Source organism: Pteronotus mesoamericanus, unplaced genomic scaffold (genome assembly GCF_021234165.1).
Source record: "Pteronotus mesoamericanus isolate MK-2021 breed Mesoamerican mustached bat unplaced genomic scaffold, CSHL_Meso_final scaffold_1135, whole genome shotgun sequence".
Classification (NCBI taxonomy): Eukaryota; Metazoa; Chordata; class Mammalia; order Chiroptera; family Mormoopidae; genus Pteronotus; species Pteronotus mesoamericanus.
Window position 1 is genome coordinate 604388 of NW_026555300.1, and position 24919 is coordinate 629306.

General features: G+C 40.1%; 1 pseudogene; it reads left to right on the forward strand.

Moving 5' to 3' along the window:
• The first annotated feature begins 9233 nt into the window (after positions 1-9233).
• LOC129081543 (zinc finger protein 345-like) lies at positions 9234-24744 on the forward strand (annotated as a pseudogene).
• Positions 24745-24919: the final 175 nt, after the last annotated feature.

The following is a 24919-nucleotide window of genomic DNA, read 5'->3' on the forward strand; positions in this document are numbered from 1 at the left end:
TCAGATCACGAAGAAGGTTTATTCTAGCAGGATTGCTTTACCAGACCATCCTCTAGAAGAGGCAGACTGGACTCTGTATGCAGATGGAAGCAGTTACATGGACAAAGGAAACAGAAAGGCTGGTTTTGCAGTAGTGAGTGTTGAAGGAGTAGTGGAGGCCAGCGCCTTGCTGCAGGAAACCTCTGCTCAGAAAGCTGAACTGATTGCATTGCGGAGGGCACTGAAAGTGTCACAGCAAAAGAGAGCGAATGGGTATGCCTACTCGTGGTACGTTTTCCTGATTGGGCATGCGCATGGTTTCATCTGGAAGGGAAGAAGACTATTAACGTCCAATAAAATGGAGATCAAGTATGCAGGTAAAATTAAAAATTTGTAGAATCTGTTCAGGTACCTTTAGAGGTGGCAGTCATGCACTGCCTGGGGCATCAGAAAGAGGACACTAACGTGGCTAGAGGAAACAATCTGGCTGATGGGGCAGTGAAAGAGGCTGCTAATTGAACCCTTATGATGCCTTTGTTACCTGTTGTAGACTTGTCACAATTTGACCTTAAGGATTCACTGCAGACTAAGAGAAATCTAAGAGCTGGGCTTTTGATGAAGGTCCTGATAGTAGTTGGAGAAAGAATAAGAAAGGAGTCACACTGCTTCCTGAACAGTAGATCCAGTCAGGAAACATTTGCAGGAGGGAAGTCACTATGGAAGGGGCTCTTTAACAGCCTATATTAAACCACAGTTCACAGGTCCTGGAATTTCTAAAGCCATAGGAAAATAATTGCTAGATGGGCAGTGTGCCAGAAGAACGGCCCCAAGACAGTGCTCCATCAAAAGAAAGCCCTGACCAGTGTGGCTCAGTGGGTTGGACATCGTCTCACAAACCAAAGACTCACTAGTTTGATTCACAGTCAAGGCACATGCTTGGGTTGCAGGCCAGGTGTCCAGTTGGGGACATGTGAGAGAGAAGAGATCCATGTTTCTCTCCCTGTCTCCCTCTCTTCTCATGTCTCAATAAATAAATAAATAACAATAAATAAATAAAATCTTTTAAAAAGAAGAAAGGAAACAATACCAAGTACAGTGCCCATTCAAGAACTGGCAAATAGAATACACCCAGATACTCGGGGCCTGAGGGTTAGTCTTTGTCAGCACCTTTTCAGGATGGGTGGAAGTCTATCCTACTAGAACTGAGAAGTCCTCGGAGGTAGTAAAAGCCTTACCGAAGGAAATAATTCCTTGCTTTGGCCTACCCAGCAGCATCCAGGGTGATAATGGACCTGCTTTTGTTTCAGAAATCACACAGAAGATTAGTAACTTCTTGGAAAGCACGTGGAGACTCCACATAGCACTGAGACCTCAGGCTCTGGAAAGGTAGAGAAGGTGAATCACTCCTTGAAGGAAAATGTAGCCAAACTGAGTCAAGAAACTCATCTCCACTGAGATCAAGTTTTACTTATTGCCCTGCTCAGGATAAGGGTGACTCCTTGAAGTGGGATTCAATTGAGTCCTTAGGAAATTGTGTACAGGCAACCATTTCAACTTATGATTGTGGTGGGAGAGACGAATACAGATCAAGAAGTGAAGTTAAAGAAAATGTACAACATTTTAGTCAGACCCTGAATGTAATTAATGACTTTGTTTGTGTTAGAGACTCTCCCCTATAGGTTTGCTACATACCTTTGTGCCTGGAGAGAAGGCACTACTCAAGAGTTGTTTGACAGCATCTCCAGAAGGCCAACCAGAAGAAGAGTCAACTGAACCTTTGGATGTAGTCCTCACCAGCCCCCACCATGGTGAAGTTGCCAGAAATAAAACCTTGGATTCATCACACCAGAGTATGGTGTGAACAATGGACTGCTGAACCTCAAGGAGACCTGAAGGTCATCTTTCAAAAGTGATGACTTATATTCCTTTCATTACTTTTTGTTTAACATCATGTTATCGAGAACTGGTTTCTTTCAAATAAGATGATAATATTTGGATATATTTAGTAAAAATGTTTACATATCTCTGAATTTTGTTTTGCAGGGGGAGCTTACGTTGAACAAATTTTCACTACATGTCATATAGGTGTTTGTACTCCTCTGGAAAACCTTCAAAATTATACTTTGTTTCAGCATATCAATAAGAAAATCACCTACTCTGATATTTATAATTGGGGACCTGTGGTAACTAAAGTAGAGGGAAATGTTTTACTTAACAGCTGCTAATGTAGTTCAAGCTGGACAGTGTGCAACTTTTGTTAAGTGCTAAAAACTGTTTTGTGCTTTATCATAGCTTATTGCTGCATACGATATACTCCCTTATGTGGATCTGCCATTAAATGTATTCCTAAGCCCCCTACCAGATGGTCTAATGCTAGAATATGTGCCTAATAATAAAATAAGTACTTTCATATGAAACTTATCTCATAGAAATGAGATAGTTTAACAACGGAGGAATGCTAGGGGACTCGAATATTGCAAAAATTTTAGTTTCAGGTAATAGCTAATACGCTTTGCAATCAATGTATGTAAAAAGCTATTGTTTCAGGAACTGAAGGTATGACCAACCTTGACTCCAGGAGATCATAAGCAGCTCCACCTTTGTACCTCAGGAGGTCTCAAGCAATCAAGATGGTATTTGAGCCACTGTACTCCAAAGTGAGACCCCCCCCCCTCACTGCCCAAGACACAGATAAAGACCACAGCCCAGGACACAGATAAAAGAATGCTGCAGCCCCTTACGTATACTCCCCCCGCCCCCGGAATTCTGAACCCCTTAACTCTACTTTTCCCCTTTATAAAAAGGCTGGCTTGAAATGAAATGTAAGACATTCTTTCAGGGTACATAACCCGCAGTCTTCTCAGATTGCTAGCCATCTAAATAAAGGGCCCATAGAGAGTCAATCCCTGTCTCGACTTTTTGGGTGTGGTGGTGGCAAGCAGCACAAACGCCAACTTTTCTGGTTACATACCAGCATTTTTAAACCTGGAAATGAATCTTTGGAGGCAAAACCCATGGAATTCCGGCCTCTCCCCAGGCAGTTCCACAAGGTGGCACTCATTCACCTCCTCATTATCACTGGATTTGCCTGGCCTCCTGCCACGCCCCTGCCTAGTCATACTCTGCCCAGACTCCTCCCCAGAACGCCCCCTTTTCCCTCCCAACGCCATTTTGTATAGATTGAAGAAGATGAGAGTCTAGAAGGAAGGTCACGTTGTGTGGCAAAGATCTTAGCTAAAACTTAGTCATGGGGGACCACCAAAATATTAATTTTTGAATGAAATCGTACAAGTTTTAGGAATAATTACGTGGATAAGTCAAAAGCAATGACGAAGGAAGGTCTATAACCAAGGATATAGAGGTAGAATTGAGCCCAGGCCAAGTCACTACGTCTGCCCCTCCTGTATACTCCCCCGCACAGTCCGGGTGTAGCCCTTTTCAAGCCCCGCCGCCCCTCCCCTCTCCCTGTCCTAGTTGCCTAAACGCTCAGCTCAGGCTCTGACCTGCCCATCCACGTTTTGAGTGAGGAGCATGCGCAGTCTCTTACAAACCAGGAACCGACTGGAGAAACAAAGGTCACGCGGTTCTTCCTGGTTTAGGTTTTCCTGGTTGAAACTTGATTTTCAAAGCCCTCATTCCTAAGCAGGGAAAGGCTGAGGGTCACTACAGACGTTGAAATCCTTGCCCGAGCTTCCTAGAGCGGTGAGTCCGGGGTCCCTGAAAGAGCCTGACGCGTGGACGCTCCGCGTTCGTTTCCGCCCCTCCCCCCGCCTCGTCCCTGTCGGCTGACTGCACCCGGACCAGGGGGTCTGCAGTCCGCCCCACCTGAGACCTTCCGTTACCACACTCATTTAAAAAGTCACCCGAATCCCAGGAAGAGCACACTTTCCCATGGAGTTGGACTTAAGTGGGGAAATATCGGTGTCCCGAGGAGAAGTGACCTGCCCTACGCGGGAGGGGCTTTGTGAAAGCGGTGAAGGCGAAGGGGTGACCGGGAAAGCGGCGGAACGAGGTTGTGGGGTGATTTGGGGGCGGAATGAGAGAGACGGACCGTGAGGGGCCCTAAGAGACGGCCACGCAGGGGATGTGGGAGGGACGGGATCGCAACGTTTGAGTGAAAGGGTAACTTGGGAAGGGAGCCGAGGAAGGAGGAGACGGGTGAAATTCCGAGGAGGCGGAGGAGCCCCAGAAAGAAGGAGAGCTGACAGGCGTAGGGGCCTGTGGGCAGAGGTCGGGGTAGCAAAGAGCCAGGCGCTTCAGACGGAGGGAGTGGTTCTGAGGAGAGGAGTTGGGGGAGTGAGAGCAGGGACAGCGAGTGGATCTGGAGAGACGGATCAGAGAGCGAAACAGCACTGAGAGTCAGCCAGCTTGTTGGGCGTGAAAGGAAAACTAACTGGGGCAGCAGAGGGGACACAAGCGCGGGGGAGGGGGCGGGAGGCAGAGGCGAGCAATCAGAAATATTAGGGAGGAAGAGCAACTGAAGGTGAAATAGGTTTCAGTTGTTTCATGGAACAGTTATAGGTACAGGAATAGAGAAAAGGGAAGAAAGAGTAGGGGAGGTGGGAGTGGAAGCACAAGAAAGGACAACAGTGCAGAGAAATAGGGAAGAGACCGAAACAGATCCATACCCAGGAAATACAGAGCAAGCAGATGGGAGACCTGGGTGTGGATGATTAAGTTGTGAGATAACAGCTTATGGTTTAACATATGCCGAATTGTTCTACTTAACGCATTTGAATTAGAATTATAAACCCCCAGTTTATAAGGCTTGTGAATTTTATATTTATTTGTTCTCACATGATGCTTTTTCCACGAATATTAAAACCATTGGGTCTTTTTGTTGTTTTTTTTTTTTTTTGCTCTCCATTGTACTTGCTTTTTTCTTTCTACCTCTCGCATTTAGTTTATCTTTAAAAAACATACTAAGGTAAATCTTAGTTGGGTATCTTTTCTGTAAATAGTCATTAACTTTTAAAATAAACATCGGATATATTAAAATTCCTGAAAATAAAATTTTAAAAATTATTTATTTATTTAGTCTATTCAAGAGGGGAAAGGGAGGGAGAAGGAAAGGGAGAGAAACATCAGTCAGCAGCCTCTTGCAAGCCCCCAGCTGGGAACCCAGCCCACAACCCAGGCATGTGCCCTGACTGGGAAGCAACCTGGTGACCTTTCAGTTTTCAGAAGGATACTAAACCTCCTGAGCCACACCAGTCAGGGCAAAACTTTAACCTTATAAGTCATTACATTAAAAAGTAATTCTGGATAGTTTTCTTTTTAGCTATATTGTGTCCAATTTAAATTCTGAGCCCTGCATCCTTTCTACTCTTTTTTGTATGTTGGAACATCCATTGGTACCTAGTAAATAATACCGGCCTGTTTTACTGTGCAGTGGGTAAGGGTGTCTATCATCTTAACTGTCATGTGAACATAGTTTCATAAGTTCGTCCAACATTTGGCAGCTCTTTCCTTCCCATTGTATGATTTGTTGAATTAGTGACTGTGAGCCACAAAGGAGCTGTTCCCCTCAAGGCCCTCTTGTCCGTTCTCTGAAAATATTGAAGGAAATACTGGATTGATCTGAAACATGATTCCCAGAAAGCACATCTATTTGTTGTATAATTTGATGGACATATTATAATAAGAAATATGTTTTTAAAGTTTTCATCATTTCTCACATTCATCATTTTGTGTTTCTAAAATAAGTCTTTGTAATTTCCTACAAACTAAGAAAACAATTTGCCAATATCATTTTTAAAATTTTTTAAAGGGAAGAGAGGGAGAAAGGGAGAGAAACATCAACGTGTGGCTACATCTAGAGCATCTCCTATCAGGGACCTGGCCAACAACCCAGGCATGTGCCCTGACTGGGGATCAAACCAGTGACCCTTTGGTTCACAGACTGGCAGTCAATCCACAGGGCCACACCAGCCAGGGCAGGACTCTGTTATTTTAGAAGTTTCTGCCTGAAGTCCTCATGGTACCCAGGATCTGAGGTGAGCTAGGCCTGATATTTTTGGCTGAGTGCTATAGAAAACAGCTCTGGGGAAACAATGCAGGCACCTGGAGGGAACTAGATAAAGATGTCATTCCATAGGCTGCGTTGCAGACCTGCAAATTTGTAACTTAGAGTGGGGCCCTTAATTGCCCAGGAGTCTGCATGTTTATTAACGCTGCACCGTTTTCCTTCAGGTTCCTATTACATCACCTGAGAAGTTTTGAGAAATGACACCAGCTATGCCATTCTCCACAAAGTTGGATGACTGCTCTGGGTGGAGCATCATTGCTTATTGAAGTGCTCCAGGTCATGTTAAGGTGAGCACAAGAATTTGCAGGAGTGCTTTGGGATGCATTAAAAAAACAAAAAACAAAAAACTTACTCATCGATATGCTTGTTGATTACAGAGACAGAGGGAAAGAGAGAAACACTGACGTGAAAGAGAAGTATCGATGGGCTGCCTCCCACATGTGTCCCGAGGGGTATAGAACCTGTAACCTAGGTAAGTACCCTGACCAGGAATCAAACTCACAAGGTTTTAGTGTACAGGATGATGCTGCAATCAACCGAGCACCTCAACTGGGTCATGCGTTTTGTTTTTTTCGATACGAAAAGTTTTATTTAAAGACACACTGTTAGAAAAAGTGGGAACAGCAGACAGGGTCAAAAGGGGTCCCTTGGAACTTAGCAGAAAGAAAGGACAAAGGTTATCTGTAGGGTGAAAGGAAAGGAAGAAGGGGAAAGTGAAGGTATGCCGGCATGCCTTTGTGAGAGCTGGGAGCAGGCTTTAGTCAAGGGAGGCGACGGGGTGCTCTGCTGGGTTTTGGGTTCAGGACAGTAGCACACATTCTATTTGTTGTATGAGTTTATGGGCATTTGTGGAGGGAGAGAGCACATGAAAAGAAGAGAGAAAAAACTGCCAGTGTACACTCCGTTTACGAGCTTATAAGTCCTGACTCTCCAGTGACAAGTGATAGAGGATGGTGACCTTTCCACCATTTTCAGGTCCTTCTGCTTGTGACTGTGCTAGAAACGGATTAAAAGGCTGTACGGAAACCTTCAAAGGCGCATTCTCAAAATGCAGATGTGACTCCTCAGTATATCACCACCTGAGAAAACATCCTGGAGCAGGAGCAGAACCAGGAGGAAATGGCTGCTTCTCAGGTAAATATGTCCTGGCTCAGAAGCTATGTTTGCTTTTCTACTCAACATCAGTGGATTTAGAACCTGCAATATTTATTTCTCTGCTTCTAGTGTTCTTCCCTAGTGAGCTGGTTTTTATCTACTTATTTTTTTCCTTCCTAGGATTGTCAAGGTCAGCAGTTGATACACTTCTCCCCTTTGTCCCAGAGCCTTCTCTGCATTATCTTTATCCAGGCTCCCCAAAATCATGAAGAATTCCTCCCTTTAATAAATGACCTTCAACTCCTGAACACATCCTCTTGTAATGACAGATCAACCTGGGAAGGCACCTCTGTCCAGCATCCCTTTGGGGATGGGCTCAGAGGCTTGAGTATTAATAAACAAGAGAAATACAGCTTTTAGGTTCATATGGCTGCTGCATCAGCTCTGTAAACCAGGGGTAAAAAAAATGCTAATTCTACTGGTCAGGATAGCTCAGAAAGTTTTGACAAAGAAGAGTAGATAGCTCTGGCTAGGGTGGCTCAGTGGATTAACTGCTGGCCTACAAACCAAAGGGTTGCTGGTTCAATTCCCAGTCAGGGCACGTGCTTAGGTTGCAGGCTGTGTCCCCATTTGGGGACCACACATTGATGTTTCTCTCCCTTTCTTCCTTCCCTTGTCTCTAAAAATAAATTTAGAAATATTAAAAAAAAAAAAAAAAGAGTAGATAGAAGAGACTTGCTCTCTAGGTTGGTACAAAAGTCTTGCTGTTGAAGTGCACTACAGTATTGTACTACATATCAATGCATATATACCTCCCACATATCAAATTGATGACGTGCATTGAAATGTGCAAAAAATAACGTTTATTTGTGATGATTTTCATATAATGATTACTTTTTTAAATTTTCAAAATGATTTTAATATCTTAGAGAAAGGGGATCAGACGGGGGAAAAGACAGAGAGAAGCATTGATGTGTGAAAGGAACATCTGTCGGTCGCCTTTTGCATGTCCCCATCCAGAGACCTGACCCACAACCCTGGCCTGGGCCCTGAATGAAATTTGAAACAGCAACCTGTGGATTTGCAGGTCAGCACTCAACCAACAGCAAGGGCAATGATTATGTTTGTTTGTTTTTTCCCCCAGTAATGTCACAGCAGTGATGACATGTCCTTCCATGTGCTTCAGTCACCTGATATCCATTGTTCTAGTCTTCCTGGTATTCATTTGGCTGAGCTGGTCTCTTCACTATATAGTCAATAGTTTCCCTTCATCATTAACAAGGGTCTAGCAGGGAATTATTGAGAAATTTGAAAAAAACCATCACATTTCATCTGGAAACAACCCTCTCCTAGTTTTTCTTTGCTTTGGAAAATGAAGCCCCTATGTTTATTTCCTAGTGCTCATTGGCTTTTTTGTTTTTTATTTTTAATTGTATTTATTTTTAGAGAGAGGGGGAAGGGAGGGAGAAAGGGAGAGAAATATCAATGTGTGGTTACTTCTGGAGTGCGCCCTACTGGGGACCTAGCCTGCAACCCAGGTATGTACCCTGACTGGGAATCGAACCAGCAACCCTTTGGCCAGCACTCAATCCACTGAGCCACACCTGCCAGGGTGGTCACTGGCTTTTGATATGTAGGATTTAATCAATTAGGGTGCCTGATTGGCTTTGTTGTCTGAATTAAAAGTAAAGAACACTTAAACTTCCAACTCATCATGCCTTTTCCTGCTGAGAAATATACACAATTGATTGTGAATTATACAAATATAGCACTCAACAATCCATGTGCCTATGTCTATCTGTTCATTTTATGATATTTATTTATTTTTAGAGAGAAGGGAAGAGAACTATCAATCAGTCCCCTCATCAGTTGGTTGCCTCTTGCATGTCCCCAAACAGGGACCTGGCTCACAACCCTGGAATGTGCCCTGATTGGGAATCAAATAAATGACCTTTTGGTTCACAGACTAGTGCACTGAGCCACACGAGCCACTTCTATCTCTTCATTTTAAAGGTTATTTTTCTGAAAAGTAAAGTCTGCAGTGGATTTGTGGACATGTGTAATTCTCATTTCTCATTGTTAGAAAATATATTAGAGAATATTATTGGGTCAAAATGATATTATTGGATAATTCAGTATACTCTCCTAAATTGAAACCACTTCAAACACTGTTTTCAAGTTTGGTTACATTATTAACTCATCGTGGCCCCTTGATAAATGAGTCTTATTTTTCAGGGTCTGTTGACCTTCAGGGACGTGTTAGTAGATTTCTCTCAGGAGGAGTGGGAGTGCCTGGTCCCAGCTCAGCGAAAATTGTACGTTGATGTGATGTTGGAGAACTACAGGAACCTGGTCTCCCTGGGTGAGGATGACTTCCTTCCAGAGTTCCTGCTGCACCCGCCGGGTTTTGTTTTCTTTATTTAACATCTTTTGGGGACTTTATTTTGTATAGTAGATTTTCAGATTCTTGCTTTCAAGTAACTAGTTGGAGGTTGTTGTTGTTGTTATTATTATTATTATTATTATTATTATTATTATTATTATTTTACCGGTCTTACCTGAGCACAAACTGGATTGTAAATGGGAGAATCTCTAGCAAAACTAATGTTTCTTTTATAAACAGGTTGTGTTTTCCCTAAGCCAGTCCTGGTCACTATTGTGGAGCAAATGAAGGAGTGCTTGGACGTTTGCACAAGAAAACCAGTGTCCACCAACTCAGGTAGGTGGGAATGGAAGAACAGGTGACACAGGTAAGAGGCCCAAAAGTTACAGAGGGAGCCAGGCTTACTGTGATTTGGGAAGCTGTGCCTCGGCAGAAAGGATTTTGAAAAGCCCGGGTTAATTTCTGTTGCTGTCATAGAGGGCCAGCTAGTCTCCAGCATATGCCTTGCTCCCATATCATTTTGGGACTCTGATTCTACTCCAGTGACCTCTGTCATCCTATTAGCACTTGGGGCCACAGTCGTCCCCTTGTACTCTGAGGGCCACCATGGACTGGGTTGGCTCTTCTTCCATTTTGTTGGGGACCTGGGAAAATCTGTGCACCTTGCTGAGAAATTTTAAGTTAAGCCTTATTTTCTAAGTTTTTTTTGGTCTCGTGAACGGAGTGTATGAAGGAAGTGGTTGAGGTCCTGGAATCTGTTGCAGAAAAAGAACCCTAAAGACAGGTGTCATATTTTCTGGTTTATAATTTCTAATTCTACGGAGGCTTCAAAGGAGACCCTACAGTGTCTAGACTCAGTGATTTCATCGCAACACAATGCACCTTCCCAAAGTGAGATGATCTGATTTTCTGTTTTGCTTCACAGTGTTGTTTTGCTTTGTATGAATTGTCATACGAAATTTCCAGTTTGTGTTCTCCAATTTCTGTTAAAATACATTATTGTATCTCCTTACTTTTTAGAGTTGTTCAATGAGTCAGTGCCATAGGTGCCCTTAGAACATTGACTGCCATGTAGGAAAGTCTTTTATTGTTAACCTAATCTGTTCATCACTAACATTTTATCATTCTCCTTCAGTCTATTGCTGCCCGGGATTGTGCCTTGATGTGTGTTCCCTTTCTGATTAGACCTTTGTCAGATTTCTGCTTTTTTATTAAGAAGTGATGAGACAACATGATTGAATGTGCTCCTTTTGGTAAGAAGTGAGTTACAGAACTGTTAGATTCTTCACATTTAGGAAAATATTCAGTGAGGCTTTGGTGCTCACAGAGTGTGCCCTGTGAGTGTGTCACTTGTAGAAGTGGTAGAGCTGTAGTCTGACATGGTCCTAAGGTGTGCATTGGGGGCACTGGCTCTGGATCTTCTCTTCAGGTGCAAGGTCAGCCACCACCTATGAACTGCCCAGTTCCACCTGGCACCAGTTCCAGAGCAATATGCAGATAGCTCCTACTTGTGGTGGACATGAATATGCCCAGAGAGGCCAACATGTGATCAGAGCCAGCGGCAGCTAGTGCTTTGCATACGGCCACTGAGTGAGAGGTATGGGGCATGCAGAGACCAGATGCAGGTTTTTTTCTGAGATTAAGGAGTGTCTGAAGCATGAGGCAAGAGAGACCATTTGTATGGAAAAGTCACTCGACATGGCTTGGGCGGGCTGTCATGGTGACTGGTGCAAGATTTCAGGGAATCACTAGGACAAGGCTATGGTGTTAGCCAGGTAGATGGAGACTCAAATGTACCTGCCTGCCGGATCTGTAGTGGGGAGTGCTCAGCAAGGGAATAATTTCCTCTCTAGGGGAGAAAGCTGCTCCTCTAGCCTTTGTCCTGATGCTAGACAGTTGATTTCCTCCCTGTACGTCCCTGGTGCTTTTCAAGCTGCTGTCTTACGCCGGAGTTTAGAGCAAGGGAGTCCCAGTTAGTCTGTGTGTGGGCTCTTAAAGACAAATACTTGGATTCTAGCACCCCTCAGTCTCACTCAGCCACAATTCCCACTGGTGTTCCAGTGTGTTTCCTTTTTATGATTGGTTCCCCAAATTTAGTGATTGCATTTTTTGTTTTTATTTATATATTAGGAACGTGAATGATAGTTCTCCACTCAGTACACTTAAGACATTGTGGGGCTTAATTTGAATATGAATCAGCTATATGTCAGTTGCCATTAAAATTAATGTGCATGTTTGTGTGGTTTTTACCCTCCTTTGCTCATGACTTACCTTGTTTCTTTCTGAGCTTGGTTACTGGTCAATGGTTGATTGGTCCTGTGAGTTTCAGAAATAGTCTTAAGTTTATGTCTCTTTGTGGCTGAATTTACCTTCCATTTATGTGAGATAAAAATTCCAAATTGAATGTAATTTTTGCAGTTTTATAATTACCTCTTTTAGATACTATATTTTAAATTTTGATAAAAATCTTCCCTGACCCCTATGGTTGGGTTGGTTGGGCAGGCATTGTTTCGCACACTCAAAGGTTGCTGGTTTAATCAGGGCACATACATGCCTGGGTTTCATGTTTGGTCCTTGGTTGGGACATATACAAGAAAGAGGCAGTCGATCAATGTTTCTGTCCCCTCTTACTCCTGGCCTTCCCTTCTAAAAATATAAATAAAATCTAAAGAAAAAAAATCATGTGAGAAGAAGATCTACCATCTTTTTGTAACTGTAATTGTGCAGTTCAGTCATATTACATATATTTTCCTTCTTGTGCATCTAATGTTTTGAAACTCCCATCTTGCAGAAATGTCTCAATGTCCATTAAATAACCACTTCCTCATTTGCCTGAAAACCAAGGCCCAGGTAACCACCTTTTTTCCCCCTATGACATGGACTCCATAACATTACTCACCTAAGTGGAATCTTAGAGTATGTGTCTCTTTGTGACCTGTGTGCTTCACCTAAAAAATGTCCGGAATGTTTGTCTTTGTGCTATCAGGTTGTAACAATTTTCTATTTCTTGGCAGAGCAGCATTTCATTTTATGTACATAGCAAATTTTTTAATCTTTTTATTTTATCCATAGACATAGGGATTGTTTCCCCTTCTACAGGCTTTGTGAATAATGCTACAGTTGACATAGGTGTGCACATATCTCTTGCAAATCCTCCTTTGAATACTTTTTGATAAATACCCTGAATAGAAGAGCTGAATGATGAAACCATTCTATTTTAATTTTTTGACAAACCCCTTCTTGTTATTCATACCATTTGTACCAATTTATCTTTTTTAAAAAAAAATTTTAAAGTATATTTTATTGATTATGCTATTATGGTTGTCCCATTTTTCCCCCTGATGCCCCTTCTCCCTGCACCCCTCCACTCTCCAGCATTCCTCTCCCCTCCTTAGTTCATGTACATGGGTTGTACGTATAAGTTCTTTGGCTTTTCCATTTCCTTTACTATTCTTAACCTCCTTCTGCCTATTTTGTGCCTACCATGTATGCCTCTTATTTCATGTACCTTCTCCCCCATTCTCTCCCTCCCCCTCCCCACTGATAACCCTTCATGTGATCTCCATTTCTGTGATTCTCTTCCTGTTTTAGTTGTTTGCTTAGTTTGTTTTTGCTTTTAGGTTCAGTTGTTGATAATTTTGAGTTGTCATTTTACTGTTCATAGTTTTGATCTCCCTTTTTTTCTTAGATAAGTACCTTTAACATTTCATATAGTAAGGTCTTGGTGATGATGAACTCTAACTGTACCTTATCTGGGAAGCACTTTGTCTGCCCTTCCACTCTAAATGATAGCTTTGCTGGACAGAGTAATCTTGGATGTCGGTCCTTGCCTTTCATGTCTATGAATGCTTCTTTCCAGTTCCTTCTTGCTGTGCAGGTTTCTTCTGAGAAATCAGCTGATAGTCTTATGGACACTCCTTTCTAAGTAACTGTCTCCTTTTCTCTTGCTGCTTTGAAGATTCTCTCCTTATCATTAATCTTGTGTAATGTAATTATGATGTGTCTTGGTGTATGCTTCCTTGGTTCCAACTTCTTTTGGACTCTGAACTTCCTGGAAGTCTTATTTCCTTCACTGAATTGAGGAATTTCTCTTCCATTATTTTTTCAGATAAGTTTTCAATTTCTTTTTCTTCCTTATCTCTTTCTGGCACCCCTACAATTCAGATGTTGGAGTGTTTAAAGTGCCAGAGGTTCCTAAGTCTCTTCTCTTTTTTTTTCAATTCTTGTTTCTTCATTCTGTTCTGGTTGAATGTTTATTTTCTTCCTTTTGTTCCATATTGTTGATCTGAATCCCAGTTTTCTTCTCTTCACTGTTGGTTCCCTGTATATTTTGCTTTATTTCACTTTGTATAGCCTTCACTTCTTCCCATAGTTTTGTGTCCATACTTAATCAATTCTGTGAGCATCCTGATTACCAGTGTTTTGAACTCTGCATCAGATAGGTTGTCTGTCTCCTCATTGCTTAGTTCTTTTTCTGGAATTTTGATCTGTTCTTTCATACGGGTCATATGTCCTCATCCTGGCACACCTGTTATGTTGTAAGGGGCAGAGGTTTAGGTATTTACTAGGGCAGGGCCACCCACTTTGCTGCCTTGTGGTCAGAGGGAACAATGTCATTTCCTCGGCTCTTGTCCCACTTCCCATTACTTTCTTTGCTTCACACAAGTGGATTGTGCGTTTTCAGGTGCTGATTTTCAGGTAGGTGGGTTTGTGTACATTCTAAGATTCCATGGGCTCCCCCAGCAGACTCTCCTGTGAGACTTGAAGTTTCTCTCACCACCGCAACCCCCTCAGATTTTTACAGCTTGGGATTTTGAGTCTTTAGTTTCTGTTGTTGAAACCCTGGGTTTCACTGTCTTGTCTCCTTCCCTGCTGTTCCACTCGGCTTATCTGCACATGAATGTGGGATGGCCCGCCCTGGTCTGCCACTCGCTGCCTTGCGCTAGTCCTTTCTGCTCCTGTTTCCATCCCTCCTACCAGTCTGGATGAATGTTTCTTTAACTCCTTGGTTGTTGGACTTCATGCAGTTTGATTTTCTGGGAGTTCCTGTTGTCTTTTGTTTTTCAGTTGGTTGTTAATCCTTTTGGTTGTGCAAAGAAGCAAAGCATTTCTTACTATGAGCATCCTGATTACCAGTGTTCTGCCTCCATGTTGTCCAGATCTCTCCTTTTTCCCCACCAATTTATCTTTTATTCAGCAATGCGTAGGGTCTAGTTTTTCCATGTTTTTGGAAACGCTTGGCAGTATTTGTTTCTTTGAATCAGGTCATTGTTATGGTTGTGAAGTAATATTGTGTGTGAGTACATTTCAGTGGAGGATGCAAACTTTTGTTTCTTGGATGGGCATAAAGAACCATAGGAAAGGTACATAGACCTGAGTATAGATATGTCAGAGAAGTAGGTCTATGAATGACATTTCCAAAGAACGGTTTTACATTCACTGCGAGATTGTGCAGAAATAAATGAGAATTCCCACACTCTCCATGCTTTTGCAGGCAAATCCTACTCCCTCATCAACGTCCCCCACCAGAGTTTTGTATTTGTGATATGTACGAACCTACATTTGCAAATCATCATCACCCAAAGTTTTAGTTTACTGTAGGGTTCACTGCTGGGTTGTATATTCTGTGGGTTTGGAAAATTCATGATGTATACATCCACCATTATAGTGTCACACAGACTTGTCTCTCAGCCCTAAATACTCTTTCTGCTTTATTTATCCCTGTATCGCCTAAACTCTTGCAGCCATTTGCCTTTTTACTGTTTCTCTCATTTTGTTTTTTCTAGACTGTCATTTAGTTGTTCTTTTATACTCTGTAACCTTTTGAAATTGGGCTTTTGTACATTTAATTTCATTTATTGATTTTTTAGAGAGAGAAAGGACAGGAAAAAGAAACATGAATTTGTTGTTCCACTTATTTATGAATTCATTGGTAGAATGTTGTGATGCCCTGGTTAGGGACTGAATCCTCAACCTTGGTTTCTCTGGACAATGCTCTAACCAACTGAGCACCTTGTCAGGCAAATTAAATTTTTTCTCTTAATTCTATGTGTTTAGGTTTCTTTCATGTCCTTTCATGTCAATATATTATTTCTTTATAGTGCTAAAAAATACTTCATTGTATATATTTCAGTTTACTTATCTCTTCACCTGTTGAGAGATATTTTCGTTGCTTCCAATTTTTTGGTCATTATAAATGAAGCTTCTATAGATATTCCGTGGTAAGTTTTGTGTAGATAAAAGTTTTTAGGTGTTTGGTTAGATACTAAGGAGCACAATACTATATTACTTAATAAGTGTTTATGTAGGGTTTTTTTAAAGGTTTTATGTACTTATTTTTATAGAGATGGTGGAAGGGACAGAGAAAGAGAGGGAGAGAAACATCAATGTGCCACAGAAACATTGATCTGTGGCCTCTCACAGACGCCCAACTGGGGACCCAGCCCATAACCCAGGCATGTGCCTTGACTTGGAATGGAGCTGGCAACCTTTTGGTTTGCCAACCAGGGCTCAGTGCAGTAAGCCACACCAGCCAGGACTGTTTAGGTTTTTTAAAAAACGTTTTATTGTATATGCTATTATAGTTATCCCAATTTTTCCCCTTTGCCCTCCTCTACCCAGCCCACGCCCTTATTTTTAGTTTTGTGAGAACCCTCAAACTCTTCCCAAGGGACAGTACTAATTTACATTTTCACCAGCAGTGAATGAGAGTTCCTGTTGCTCCACATCCACAGCAGCATTTGCTGTTGTCAGTGTTCTGGATTCCCTTCCCTTTAGTGGTTTGGTGTTGCTTGAATATACTGTTTGTATAATTTTCATTGTTATACTGTGCATTTCCCCAGTGATAGGAGATGTGGAGGTTCTTTGTGGGTACTAGTCTATATATATTTTTATGTTTTATCTTCTTTTAAAAATGTTTTATTTTATTTTTAGTAGAGAAGGGGGGGAGAGAGAGAGAGAGGGAGAGAAACATCATTGTGTGGTTGCTCCTCACACGCCTCCTACTGGGATCCTGGTCTGCAACGGAAGCATGTGCCCTTAGTGGGAATTGAACCAGCGAACCTTTGATTCACAGGCTGGCTCTCAATTCACTGAGCCACACCAGCCAGGACAATCTGTATATCTTTTTTAGTGTGTTTTCTGTTAGTTTTTCCCTTTTTAGTCAGGTTGGTTTTTTTGTCACTGTTGAGTTTGAAAACATCTTTGTATGTCTTATGTGATAGTCCTGCACATGTTGTCTTTTACAAGTGTATTTTCTCAGCTTGTGGCTTCTCTGTTTTTTCCTCATGAGAAAGATCACTTTTTTGTTTGTTTGTATTTTTCCTTAACAGTTGATTTGAGACATGGGAATAAATGAATTTGTTAAAGAATTGGCCTTGAGAAAGTATGAAGTGTATAAAATTAGTTTTGCTTTATATTCAATAACATGAATATTTGTAGATTTCTTTAGTTTTTGAAATAAACACGTAATGAGTCATGGCTTTAAGGATACCCATTGAGATATAACTTTTTTGACATTATATATAAACTAAAATAAAATCTCCTAATTTATTCCAGAATTTCAGTACCATTATAACAGTGGTCTTTTTTTTTCTGTTCTGTATCTTCCATTTTGTAAATAATGCTCCAGTGGATATAGTGGTGTATATTCCATTTTGAATTTCTGTTCTCGTATCCTTTGGGTAAATCCCTAGAGATGGAATTACTGTGCTATATGGTACCTGTTTGTAAATTTTTGGAGAACTTCCCATTTTGTTTTCTGTTGTGGCTGCACAAATTTGTTTATAAACTCATTGACAGTGCATGAGAGTTACGATTTCTCCACATCATTGCTCATTCTTGTCATTTATTACTTCTTTAAAAGATTGTGTTTATTTATGTTTAGAGAGAAAGGAAGGGAGAGAAAGAGAGGAAGAGAAGCATCGATGTGTGAGAGATACATCCATCAGTTTCCCCTCACCCACAACTGGGGACCTGGCCCGCCACCAGTCATGTGCCTTGACTGGGAATCAAACCTGCAAACTTGTGGTTCTCAGGCCAGCTCTCAATTCACTGAACCACACTAGCCAGGACTGTATATTACCGATAATTGCTATCCTAATACATATGTGCTGGTATTTCTCTATGGTCTCAGTTTGCATTTCTCTGATGATGAATGATGTTAAACATCTTTTTATATGTCTATTGGTCATCTTTATGTCTTGTTCAGAGAAATATCTATTCGGGTCCTAACTCATTCTTCAGTTAGATTTTTTGTGTTTTTTGGTGTTAAGTTGTGTAAGTTCCTTATTTATTTCGGATAGTTAGCATTGTTGGTGGATATCTTTCCTTATTCAATAGATTGGGTTTTTTTTTGTTTTGTTTTCTTGATGGTGTACTTTGCTATGAAAAAACTTACTTTGTTGTAATCTCATTGGTTTAATTGTTTGTTTGTGTGTTTGTTTGCTATGCTGACCAAGATATATTCAAAAAAAGTTTCTAAGAGCAATGACAGTTTATTGACTCTTCTTTCTTACCGTGTTTTCATGGCTTCAGGTCCTACATTTTAGTTTTTAATCTATTTTGTGTTTATTTTGGTATATGGCATAAGAAAGTGATTGAGTTATATTATTTCGTATTTATTCCATTTTTCTCAGACCACTTATTAAAGAATATGTCTCACTCCATTCTGTATTCCTGTCTTTTTTTAATATTAATTAACCATATATCTTTGGCCATTTTAAAAATTGTGTTACTTCTTTCATCATGTTTTGTAAAAATTATTTATATATTCTGAATATTAAAGACTTACAAGATACATGCTTTGCACAAATTTTCTTCCATTCCACAGGTTGTTTTTAAGTTTCTATGTATTTACCTTAATGTGCAGGTGTTTTCATATTTTTTGGTGTGATCCCATCTGTATTGTCTATATTTACTTTGTTTTCTTTTGGTAATATAAAGAAAGCAAATGTAAAATCTTTGCATACATTGTTTTGTATGCTTGATGTTGATCTTTAGTCCTGCTGTTTCTGTGATGTTTGATCAATTATCAATTACTCTTCTTTTTAGTATGCACTACACTGCATTCATCATTTATTGACATGGTTATAGCGCTCTATGTCACATAAAACAGAAATAAGTATTTCAAAGATGCTGTTAAATAGCAAGATCATTGAACACAGCTGTAACCTCCATCTCTACAGAGTAGAAACTGGGAATTTCCTTATATTATTGCCATGGTGTGCCAGGGAATGTGGGCAGTATGGTTGCCAAATGTAAGCAACTCTTTGTTTTTTTCATTGTGCCTGTCTTGGTCTTGCTTTTATTATTTAACATTTTTGAAGTACTCAAAAATATATTGCATAATTGCTTAACCTCAGCGTACATTGACCTGAGTGTCATACCTGTGAACCTTTATTTTGTATCTTTCAGCTGTGTCATCTGAAGACTACCAGGCCTTGTTGCAAAAGCCAGGAATAGAAGATTTATTCTCTAAAACAATACTGGTAAGAAATGAAAGGTGTGCCTTTGATAATGTAATGAAAGGCTGATAAGTGTGTGACAACGAAAAAGGATGTTAAAATGCAGAGAACTTGGATAGGATAGCTATTCATAATAAAATCCTTGTTACCCAAAGAGGTTAAAAATAGAACACATTTGGAAAAACTCCTACTTTAATTCAGTTATATATGCAGATCAATGCGTTTTCCAAATATGAAGCCTGAAAACAATTTCTAAGGGTATATATTCTTTTAACTGCAGTCTGGAATAATCATTTAACTGCCTAAAATGGAGAGTGGGGTTAAATTTTCAGTCAATAATTTCTAAAATTTAGTGAATTCTAATACACATGTAAAATTTAAATGTGATCAATTTGGCAATTATACTTCACTGAGAAGGAATGTTTTCTTTTATTCCAGTATATAAAATTTTCATGACCTAGGGAGTGATTTTTAATTCAAGCACTATGGTTTAATAGGTATTAGAGAATAGTGATTTGGGAATAAGTATACATGTTAATGAAATTATAGGCGTAACTAAAGGTGTTTCTATCTTCAATGATTACCAGAGTACGTGTAATGAAGACAGAAGTTATCAATGCAATGAAGGTTGGAAAATTTTTAAGCATAAGTCAAATCCTCATAAACATCAGAATACTCATCTTCCAGAGAACCATCATAAAAGTGGAAAAATCTTTGACCAAATGTCAAACGACAAAATATGTCAGATTATTCCTGTTGTGGAGAAGACAGACAGACAAAGTAAATGTGTCAAATTACTTAATGAATCTTCAAATTGTACTGAAGACAAAAATATTCCTATCAGGGGGGAAGTTTACAAATGTTTACCATATGGGAAATTCTACAGTCAAATATTTAATCTAAATGGAATTAAGAAAATCTGTACTGCAGAAAAACAAAAATGTAGAGAAAGTGGTAAAACATATAATTGGCCTTCAGATTTTACTCTACATCAGAGACTACATACTAAACAACAGCCTTATATATGTAGAGAATGTGGCAAAGCCTTTAGGTGGTTCTCAATCCTTACTATTCACCAGAGAATTCATACTGGAGAGAAGCCTTATAAATGTAGAGAATGTGGTAAAGCCTTTCGCCAGTCCTCAACTCTTACTCAACATCAGAAAATCCATACTGAAGAGAAGCCTTATAAATGTAGAGAATGTGGTAAAGCCTTTCGCCGGTCCGAAACCCTTACAAACCATCAGAAAATTCATACTGGAGAGAAGCCTTATAAATGTACAGAATGTGGTAAAGCCTTTAGCCGCTCCTCAACTCTTACTCAACATCAGAAAATTCATACTGGAGAGAAGGCTTATAAATGTAGGGAATGTGGTAAAGCCTTTCGCCAGTCCTCAAATCTTATTCAACATCAGAATATTCATATTGGAGAGAAGCCCTATAAGTGTAGAGAATGTGGTAAAGCCTTTCGCCAGTCCTCGACCCTTACTCACCACCAGAAAATTCATACTGGAGAAAAGCGTTATAAATGTAGAGAATGTGGCAAAGCCTTTAGCTTGTCCTCAACCCTTACTAGACATCAGAAAATTCATACTGGAGAGAAGCCTTATAAATGTACAGAATGTGGCAAAGCCTTTTGCCGGTCCTCAACGCTTACGAAGCATCATAAAATTCATACTGGAGAAAAGCCTTATGAGTATAGAGAATGTGTTAAAGCCTTTCTCCAGTCTTCAACGCTTACACAACATCAGGAAATTCATACTGGAGAGATGCCTTATAAGTGCAGATAATGTAGTAAAAGCCTTTTGCTAGTGCTCAGTGCTTACTCAACATGAGAAAATTAATAGCGGAGTGGATTCTCATAAGTGTAGTGGATGTGGCAAAGCTTTTAGAGAATTCCTCAAACCTTACTCAACTTCAGAGAATTCATAATGGTGAAAATCTTCATATGTGTAGCAAATGTTTGTGAAGCCTTTTGCCAGCTCTCAAACCTTATTCAACATCTGAAAATTCATACTGGAAAGAAGCCTTTAAATATAGCGAATGTGGTAAAGCCTTTAGACAGTCCCATACCCTCACTCAGCATCAGAAGATTCATACTGGAGAGAAGCCTTATAAATGTAGAGAATGTGGCAAAGTCTTTAGGGAGTCCTCACACCTTACCCAACATCAGAGAATTCATACTGGTGAAAAACCATGTAAGTGTAGGGAATATGGCAAAGCCTTCAGGTGTTCTTCAGCTCTTACCATCAGAGGAATCATACTTGAGAGAAGTCATGAATGTGGCCTGTTGGTAAAGCCTTTCTTCACTCCTCAAAACTAATGTGACATCAGGTCATTCATATTGGATAGAAACTATATATGTATTGTAAGTGCCAAATCTTAATTATCAGTAGTGTCTTAGCCAACATGAGAGAATTCATTTTGGAGGAAAGCTGTTCAAATGTAGAGAATGTGGCAAAGCTTTTACCCTGTGTTCAAAACGAACAACATTGGAGACTTCATGGAGGGAAAGAAAAAATTTGAAAAATTTAACAAAAACTAACCACTGTTCAAGCTTCATTCAACATCAGAGAATTTACATTGAAGCGAAGTCTTAAAAATGTAATGAATTTGGTAAAGCTTTTAGTCCTCCTTCATATCTCTGTCAATATTTCATAATTTATACTGGATAAAATGTAGAAAATATAAAAATGGCAAAAGTCTATCCATTCATAAACCTCACTCCACATCACAATTCATTCTGAAGAGAAACAATAGTAATGAAGAGTTTTGAAAACTGTTTTTTCAGTGTTCAGAGATTATTCGATGTGAGAATTTATACTAGAGAGAAAAACCTTAGAAAAGAAGATTGTAGGAAATTGTATAGCTGGACCTACAGCTGCATTGTGTATCATGGAATGTACAATGTATGTGCAGTTCTACATTCATAATAATGATTGGCTTTTGTCCAATTTATACAGTTCACAAATTCCAAAGAATTTAATGCCTGAAATTGATGTTAAAGATGTAAAAATTTGGGAATGTATGTAATTGAAACAATTTCAAAATATGAGAGAATTCACAGTAGAATGCTAAGAATAGTTTTCAAGTATTGCTATAAATCAGAATACTTATTGTAGAGAATCATCCAAAAGTTAAAAACATAGATCATTACTTTCTTTGAAGGTTTTATTTATTTTCAGAGAGAGTAGATGGGAGGGAGAGAAACTAATGTGCAAGAGGAACATGGACCAGTTGGCTCTCACATGCCCTCTGCTGGGGACCTTGCCTGCAACCTTTGCATGCACCCTGACAGCGACCTTCTGGTTCACAGGCTGGCGCTGAATCTACTGAGCCATGCCAGCCAGGGCTAGGTCATTACTTTTTAGTGTGCTTAAAAATGTCAAGGGGATGGGTGTTTGGATATGTGTAATTCCTCAGAAAATATACTATTGTATATTGACAGTATGTGAAATATTTTGAAAAATAATTTTTTTAAAGATTTATTTTTAGAGGGGAAGGAAGGGAGGGAGAAGGGAGAGAAACATCAGTGTGTGGTTGCCTTTCGCATGCCCGTTACTGGGGACCTGACATACAACCCAGGCATGTACCCTCACCGGGAATCAAACTAGGGAACTCTTGGTTTGCAGGCCAGCACTCAGTCCACTGAGCCTCACCAGTCAGGGCTGAAAAGGAACTGTTAACGTGATTCCAATCTCCTATCAGTTGATGTTACTATGTTTTTATTCCTGGTTTATGTGTGAAATCATGGGGTTGACTGTTGGCTCCTTGTGAACTCTTAAACTCAACTACAGAAACATCAGTCATTTTTCCTTTGAAGCACTAGGGCCACAGCATTTGAACGGCTATCCTCCTCCCACATAAACCAAGCAAGTGCCTGTTGATTCTGATCAGTAGTTTGGAAATTTTCTAATACGATGACGCATCAGAATTTGGTGAATATTTTTAATACATATTTTAGAACTCATGGAAGACCCTATGTTTTTGAATGTGAACATGGGTTTTTGGAAAATAACCTAATGGCATTTGTGTGTTTGGAAAATAGAATGACCTGCATGACTGGTGTGGCTCAGCGGATTGGGTGTCGTCCTGCAAAAAGAAAGGTCGCCCATTCAATTCCTGGTCAGAGTACATGGCTGGGTTGCGGGCTAGGCGTGTGGGAGGCAGCTGATCCATATTTCTCTCATGTCAATGTTTCCCTCCTTTCCTCTCTCTAGAAATAAAATCTACTTTAAAAAAAGAAAAAGAAAATTAGTGCCCTGGCTGGTGTGGCTCAGTGGATTGAATGCAAACCTAAAGGTTGCCAGTTTGATTCCTGGTCAGGGCACATGCCTGGGTTGCAGGTGAGGCCCCTAGTTGGGGCATGCAAGAGGCAACGGATCTATGTTTCCCTCTCTTTCTCCCTCCCTCCCCCTGTGTCTTAAACAAAATCTTTAAAAAGAAATTAGAATGACCTTTCTGGTCCTGATTTTTATTAGAGTCCTTGAGAATTTCTTAGTGTTACATTATTACCTCTCCTTTACTGAAGTTAAAACAGGACAAATTTAAAAGGTTTCATTCTCGATCATAAATGTAGCTAACTCCTGGTCATTCTTTCTAGAGAACTCCCAGAACATGGCAGACTTTGTGTTGAAACATTTTGGTTATTATTTTGGATACAAATTTTTCATATCTCCCAATGGAGGTGCACCTGACTATAGAAAGCAAATATTCATGAGTATAAAAGGAGGGACTGACCTTTTTAATTTGGATTTCTTGTTTTTGGTTATTGAGTTCTAAGAATTAGTCAAATATGGATCGTCGACCCTTAAAAAGTCTGTGACTTACCATTATTTTCTCCTTTTTGATAGACTGTATTTTTACTTATATGATAGTGTCCTTCATTACACAGAGAATTAATTTTGGTGGAGACTGATCTTACTCCATCTTCAGGTTTTTGTTTTTGTTTTTGTATTAGTGTTATATATAAAAATGTACTGGGAAATTGAAGATCATGAACAGTTAACCCTATGATTTAATCTAAGAAACCTATATGCTTGCTTCTTACATTTAGCTCCCATATATTGATAGCTTCTATGTCTTGGCTAAATTATAACCATTTTTATTTAAAATACCTACTGAATCTGCCCTGACTGGTGTGCCTCAGTGGTTTGAGTGCCTGTCTGCAAACCAAAAGGTCACCTGTTTGATTCTCGGTCAGAGCACATGCCTGGGTTGTGGGCCAGGTCCCCAGTTGGGGGCGTGCAAGAGACAACTGATGGATGTAACTCTGGCACATGGTTGTTTCCCTCTCTTCCTCCCTTCCCTTCTCTAAAAATAAAGTCTTTTTAAAATGAATAAATTAAATAAAACACCTGCTTAATGAGAGTGCTTAAATAACCACTAACCACCAGGGCTTTTGTGACATTGATGTGCAGTGAATAAAAAATGCTTACTGTTAAAAAATCAGGTGCATATGATAAATTTTTTAAAATTTTTATTTATTGGAGTGACATTGTTTAATATAATTATATTGTTTCAGGAGTACTATATTACCTCCTTAGAATATTGTCTTATATGTTCAGCATCCAAAGTCAAGTGTCAATCCCTCACCATTTATCCTAACTCTTCTACCTGCCCACACCCTGCCCCCCCCCTTGCCTGTGAAAATTGCCATTGTTTTCTCTGTTGATAAGGTGTTTTTGTTTTTGGCCTAATTCCTTATGTACCTTTTAAACCAAATTGTGTAATAAAAACCTGTCTTACTGCCCTGGCTGGTGTGGCTCAGTGGATTGAGTGCCACCCTGCAAACCAAAGGGTTGCTGGTTCGATTCTCTTTTGGGGCACATGCCCGGGTCCCTGGCCAGGAGCCCAGTAGGGGGTGCACAAGAGGCATCCCCTGTTGATGTTTCCCTTTCTCCCTCCTTTTCTCCCTCCCTTCCACTCAAAAAAATATATTTTAAAAATCTTTAAAAATGAAAAAACCTA